Genomic DNA, 7,099 nt, shown 5'->3' with positions numbered 1-7,099 from the left:
CCTTTCTCACTTTTCCTCTCTTTCTCTGCTCTTCTCTCGCACATTTGTTGTTGGCCGAATAAAGTGACTTGGCACTTGACTCCCTTTTGAATCTTAATTCTGTTTCTGAGAATGTAAAAGGAACCTAGTCACGATAAAATATTGGAGTTAATCAGAAGTTAAGCCCAGCCGCCCCCAACCTCCCAGAATTACCTGAGGTCGGTTGGAAAGCAAGGGGGTTTAACCTCTGCCAAATTGTTCAACCCAATAGTGGATCATGACATTTGGTTTTCTTAGATTCTGTGGAAGAGGCCCTTTCCCTGCAAGTTAGAGACTTAAATAGACAAGGCTACTCAACCTAATTTTTTCTTTGTTTGGAAGCAGAATTTGTAACATCTAGGTTACCAACATACAGCCACATTGACCTATCTGCCACTGAAAAAATACTCAAATTGTGTGTATGGCCTGCATACATGACAAGTATTTATGGTATGGTGTGTAGAGAGGCAAGAGAAACTGCTCTGTAATTTGTCAAACTTGATGTCATGAGGGTTACCTGGCCTGCAGGTGTATAGAAATTGTGACCATAAGTTTGTAAGATTCCTTGATACACAACAACATGGAGGCTTCATCCTCTAGATTCCTTTATTACAGATTAACATAGATACCACAAATACAAGTATGACTATGATTGTGAATATATATTATGTCAGGCTATTACAAATTAGTATTCGCAATCAATAATATGGCACCAGTCAACAGCACAGCAAAGATCAAGATTATAGCAACAATAAAGTAGGCATATGCTATTACAGGTTACTAAATTATCATTAATGAAGCAAACTTGACAACATTAACAGCAGATACACATATGATAAATTACATAGATATTGAATACTAGCATCAAGTGAATTAGACAGATTCCAGAAGGGGTCAAACCATCCCAGAGGGGAGGACAAATCAATCCCAGAGGGTGATCTAACCATCGTAAAGGTGGGAGGACAAACTAAACCAACCCCAGAAGCTGGCCTAGAGGGGGGAACCAATGAAGTAACAGACAGAGTCTCACTTCAAAGATTATCCATATCAGAGTCTGAAGTCAGCCAGGCATCCCCAGCAAGGGTCCAAGATCTCACAGGAAGTTTGTGCAGAGAGAAAGGGAAAGGTACATGCAGCATGAAAAGTTCCCAGAAATAGATATGCTCCATTCTGCTTAAAAATTAAGGGTTTTTTTTATATCACAGAGGCATTTTTATATCATAAGAGGGCATAGGACCTTGAGCAGCCAACAGGTGCTGCTGATCTCTATTTTTCACCTGGAACAGCCAATAGACAATGATGTTTTCTTTCAGGCCAATTTTTATTTTTCCAGACTCTTTTCCTGTTCTTGCAGCTGGAACAGCAGCTATTCCAATTCTTACTTTCTTAGGATGTTTTCCCCCTTTTCCAGACTATTTTTCACCTTTTCGGACAATAAGTTGCCAATATAGTTCATTACTTGTTGCAGTTAGTCATTTCAGGTTGTCTCTGGTTTTTAGGTACATAACTGTGTTTCAAAGACTCCAGCTACACTTTTCAAGGATGCTTCTGATTCACAGACCTAGTTCCTAGACTGGCAGGCAATTTCTTTTCTCCAGTAATTTTTCTTTTCTAATGAAGTCTCTTTCATGGCTGCTCATATCACTTGGCCACTTCCTCTGTGAGACATTTGATGGTTAAATGGTTGGTGAAGAAGTGCAACAGGTGTACATGAACAGCAGTGTGCTGCTGTTCCTTTGATTTTCATGACCATGCACAGGAACAGCATTACATAGGTAATGTAACAGTTTACACTGTGCGTTGAAAAGACAGAGGAGAGGAGCTGAATAGGCTAGTTAGGTGTCTTGAATTGTAGATTTAGATGTGGACCTGAAAACATTAGTGTTGCAAAATTCCCTCCCCAAAACAGAAGTGCATAGCTGACCTGTCTATGTTGGTAATGTATGTTTGTATTTACCTGGAAATGGTGGTTCTGAAGTACAGAATGCTCAGTTTTCACATCAGCACAGGAATTAAGTATTCACTTAAAATGCTAGTGTTGTCAACCACTACTCAAACAGGAAGAGGAAAAATTTTCATAAAGTTATAACCTATTTTAAATATAAACATTCACTTTTGGTTAGCTTTAAGCAGTGCAAGTGTAGAAGTGGAAAAGTAAAATCCAAAAGCTTGCTGATCTTCCCTAAGTTTTCTGTCTAGCAGAATTTTCTGATATAAATTGTATCATCAATGGTTGTAATGTAGCTAGGACTCCCAAGTACAGGTATCATGTCAAATGCTCAAGACAGCCAGTTCAGAGACTGATTTTTTCCCCCCCTCTTTATTCAAAAGGAGCAATTGAAAATGTCCCAATGGCGTTTGGAAGATGTAAATAGTCTTTTAACAGGCATCAAAAATAATTTCATAATAGCTTGACTGATGGTGCTGCACTTGTCATCCAATGTAGTGTGTATAATAATGATGTGATACAACTTATCTTTTTCATTGCATTCCTGTCCCTCTGTCCCAGGTGTTCTACCATGCTCTTCATCAGCCTGAAAAAGCTCTCTGTACTACCCCCAAAGGGTTCTTTCTGTAGCAAGTTACCTGAGCTATTTTTTGCACAAGAATTCCATTAACAATGCCATGACACTACCTAAATCTTAATTTTTTTCAAGATTAACTGCTAGGTTTAACATAAATCTTTTTCATGATACAGAGCAGAGTACAAATCCTACTTAAAAACATTTGGGAACATATTTAAGAAAGAAGTAGATACACTAATTCAGAGATATTATATGGGAACAGTGAATAGGATGAGAAGTGGACAATTATGACAATGTTTTCAAAATGAAGACCAGCTCTGGGTGTAATGGCTTGCAGCTTTGCTATTCTAGTGGATAAAGCATGAACACCAAACAAAAAAAAAAGTGAAAATAATGTCTATATACTTAATAATATTGGAGAATCTCAGTTATTGCTGTTGCGTTCTAAGGATATGGACAGGAACCTTAACTGCATCTTATTTTTCCTTCCTTTTCCTGAGCAGACTGCAGATTGTGGCAAATACTGAGTTTAGGGACATTTTCTTAATGCGTCTTTTTTGATTCATCTTTTTATGCTCCCAATAACTTACTGACTGTATCTTCCAATTTCCAGCTACTGCTGCTTTTGTACCTTTGCAAATTCTTCCCTGAGAGATGATGGCTTACTGCAATGGTGTTTGCAATGGGGCAATATAGTCTAACTCTAATGAAAGCACAAACCCTAGCCCTAACCAAGTAACACTAACTTAAAACATAAATCCTAACAATAACCCTGCTCCTAATTTAACCTTAACCCAAACTCTTGGTGTCCCTTAGGTGTATCTGGGAACGGTCTGAAGCGCACCAGAAGCAAAACAGGGGCTTTCTATGGTCACAGGTGCTCTTAGAGTGCATTCTAAGACACACTAGGGTTTTAGAGTGACTTTTTGTGCACATCAGGCTCAGACAAGTGCCTTTTGGTATGCCCGTAGGGCCCTCCATCTGTCTGGACTTGCATAACACTGCCTCAAGTCCCAAGAAGCTTTGGCAGCCATTAGCTTCCCTTTGCAGTCCACCAACACTGGAGCTCTACGCTTCCTCTACCACCAAACCCTCACCCACACCCAGACACTAAGTGAGCCAGAGACAAGGTACAAAGTAAAACCCAGCAGCTAGGTGTCCCTTCAAGAAGTGGCTAGGATTGAAATACTTTGGAAGCCTTTTCATGATGCCCAGGAACACTAGGACTCTGCACTTGTTCTACCACCTAACTCACCCACACCTGCACCCTCACCCTAGCACAGCTCCAAAACACACACCTGAAACCTAGGGCTCCAACACAGAAACACTGGGACTGAAAGTGGTTGGTGGTCCCTACCTTCCCTTAGCAGCATCTTCACAGACCTGCCAATACAGAGGCTCTATGCTTGCACTAACAACAAATGCTATGCCTCAACTACTTCCTCACCATAGCTAGAGCCTTGATCTCCAAGAGAAAAACCTTAAGATGAAGCTGTTGGTGGCCCTCACCTTCCCAGAGCAGCCCTTTAACACACCAACCAACACTGCAACTCTACACTTGCTCTACTACCATAGCCTCACCTGCAGCTACAAGCTCACCCTTGACAGAGCCCAGCTCGAAACAGAAAAACCACTATGTAAGAATGCTTAGCAGAAGTGGCCAGGACTTCAAGGTGCTTGTCATTCTATTTTCCTTGGCAGCCCCTTCAGAGCCCAACCAACACAGGAGCTCTGCTCTTGACTCTGTGCCTAACCCTCTATCTCAGTTCTCTTCCATTTCTCAAGTTTACAGGACAACATACTCTGCAATTTAAACTTAACCTTGTGAGCTCATTGAGAACTACAGCAAAACAGGAAGAAACAGGAGCATGATCCCCTTTTCCCAGACAAGTCTACCATGCAAATTCACTTATTCACCTCTCAAGTCATAGGGTTTCATAACTTACATGTTTCTCTTTGTATCCTGCATCTGTGAGAAAAGAAAAATGTAAGAATTAAATACCTACTTAAGGTGAGAGTGCTCATTTTTCCTCCTCCATCACAGCAGATCCACCTACTGTATCACACAGGGAAGCATGAAAGCCTCAGGAGTCCAGCTGCTGTTGAATCCACTTCAAAAGCTTTCTGGTTAAGCTGATGCTTTAGAGCTCCCAGGTAGGAGGTTTGGTCATTACCTATTGCCATAAGTTAATGGATTCTAACCTAACTTCCTGACAAATATAAAGGCTGCAGGAGACAGCAATTTTCAGGTGAGAGTAGCTACATAATTTCCCTTCAGCTCTTCCTCATGAGCTCATTAAGAAATACAACACAACACCACAAATGGGGGCTCAATTCCCTTTTGCCCAGACCAGTCTAGTATGTGAATTCACCTCTTTACCACTCCAGTCATAGGATTCATAACTTCTAAACTGTTTCACTTAATATCCTGCAGCTGTGAGGAAAAAATTTGCAAGAACTTAAGGTGAGAGTGCTCATCCTTCCTCCTCCATTACAGTGCAGGCATCCCCTGGGTCACAGCAGGAAGTATGAAAGCATCATGAGTCCAGCTGCTGGTAAGCTGACATTTTAGAGCTTCCAGGTTGGAGTTTCAGTCTGTACCATTTACATAAACTAGCAGATTCTGCAAGAGAAAACATAATTTGTGCAGGAGACAGCAATTTTGCAGGAGTCAGTGGCTGCATAATGGCACTTTAGCTTTGTCTGGCCACCTGGTTCTCTGGCATTGACCTAGTGGTGCTGTTGCCAGCATCCATCAAGCCTTAGTATGAGCTGGCTTAGCCAACATCTAAGCAAGACTTAGGTGAACAATCACATCCTTTCCATCACACTCACCAGAGCCCAGCTCCCAAGTGGACACCTACCACGTAGGGATCAACTACCCACCACTTGGCAGTCCCTTCACAGCCCCACAAACACTGCAGCTCTGTGCTTGCTCCACCACCTACCACTCTGTCAGGGTCTCCTTCCATCTCAAACGTACAGGACAACATACTCTGCAGTTTTAACTTGACCTCATGAGGTCATTAAGAAATACAACAAAATGGCATGACAAACAGGGGCATGATCCCCTTTTCCCAGACCAATCTAGCACATGAATTCATGTATTCAACAGCTCAAGTCTCTAGTGGTTTTACCCTGGCTACACACCAAGTGCCCACCAAAGCTGCTCTATCATTCTGCTCCTCAGCTGGACAGTAGCAAGAAAATAAACAAAAGGCTCATCGTCAAGATAAGGGCAGGGAAATCATGCAGCAGTTACCATCATGGTCATAACAGACTCGACTTAGGGAAATTCCACAATCAAGATTCATAACTTAAACAAGTTTCATAACTTAAACCCAGGCTTAATATGCTGTATGATCCAACAGCAGCTGGATTCCTGAGGCTTTCATGCTTCCCCGTGTGACCCAGAGGACACTTGCACTGTGAAGAGGAAGGATGAACACACTCACCTTAAATATGTATCTAAGCCTTTTTTTGGAGGGGTTTTTTGGCTCATGGGTGCACCACATTAAGCCTTATAAGCTATGAAACAGTACGACTTGAATAGTGAGTAAGAATTCACATGGTCTGGGCAAAAAGGGATCACAGAATGTTTTGGGTTGGAAGGAACCCCTAGAAGTTATCTAGTCCAACCCCCCTGCAGTGAGCAGGAACACCATTAATTAGATAAGGTTGCTCAGAGCCCCGTTCAACCTGGTCTTGAACATTTCCAGGGATGGGGCCTCCACTTCTCTCTGGGCAACCTACTCCAGTCTTTTACTACCCTCATTGTAAATACTTTCTTCCTGGGGCGGAGGGCCCTCCAGGACAAGGCTCGCAGCTGGCTTGCCAGATCCTTCTGCTCCCCTCTGTACCACCACCTGGAACTGTCCACCCCATTTCACAGCTATGGCTCACTATACTATGCAGTTTCTTGGCCCATGTCAGCACACGTGCAGGCAGACTCAGGGAATTCTGTCAATTGCATTCTATGGCCATCTGAATTCTCCCTCTAAGGTACTGGATGTGTATTTTTAAAGCATCTGGTAAGCCCCTGATAAGAGGCCTGAGGTGAGTAGGATCTACCAGTGCAGCCATTGGTATGCCTTGCTGCCCCTCTCTCATACATCACTTGTATACAAGCAGCCTTTTATACCCCTTCCTCCAATTCTGACAATCCTTTATCTGAATGACTCCTCTCATCTAAAACTTCTCAACTGGCCTACTGGTCTGGTTCCCAGCTGGCCCGTCACTTAGAAACACACTGGGTCCCCCAAACCCTCAAGCCTCATCATCATTCAGTAATATCCAATCACATCAGGTAAGTGAAACATGCTACAAATATTCCATCTCTGTCTTGCCTGGTTTGCATGAACATTTAACTTGCAAGTCACTGAACTCAGGTCCTGTCCATGGGGTGATTGAGGCAGTAGTTCAGGGATTCCCACCCCATGAGCCTGTATGCTTCTCCATTTTCATATGCGATCTTACATCCCTTTCTGCTACTTCCTCCGTTTCATCAACTCTAGCTTCATCAGAATCTCCCCAGATGTCCCCATCCCCAAAGCTCA

This window comes from Egretta garzetta, unplaced genomic scaffold (assembly GCF_000687185.1).
Source record: "Egretta garzetta isolate BGI_Z169 unplaced genomic scaffold, ASM68718v1 scaffold816, whole genome shotgun sequence".
Classification (NCBI taxonomy): domain Eukaryota; kingdom Metazoa; phylum Chordata; class Aves; order Pelecaniformes; family Ardeidae; genus Egretta; species Egretta garzetta.
Note: the sequence above shows the minus strand (reverse complement) of the source record.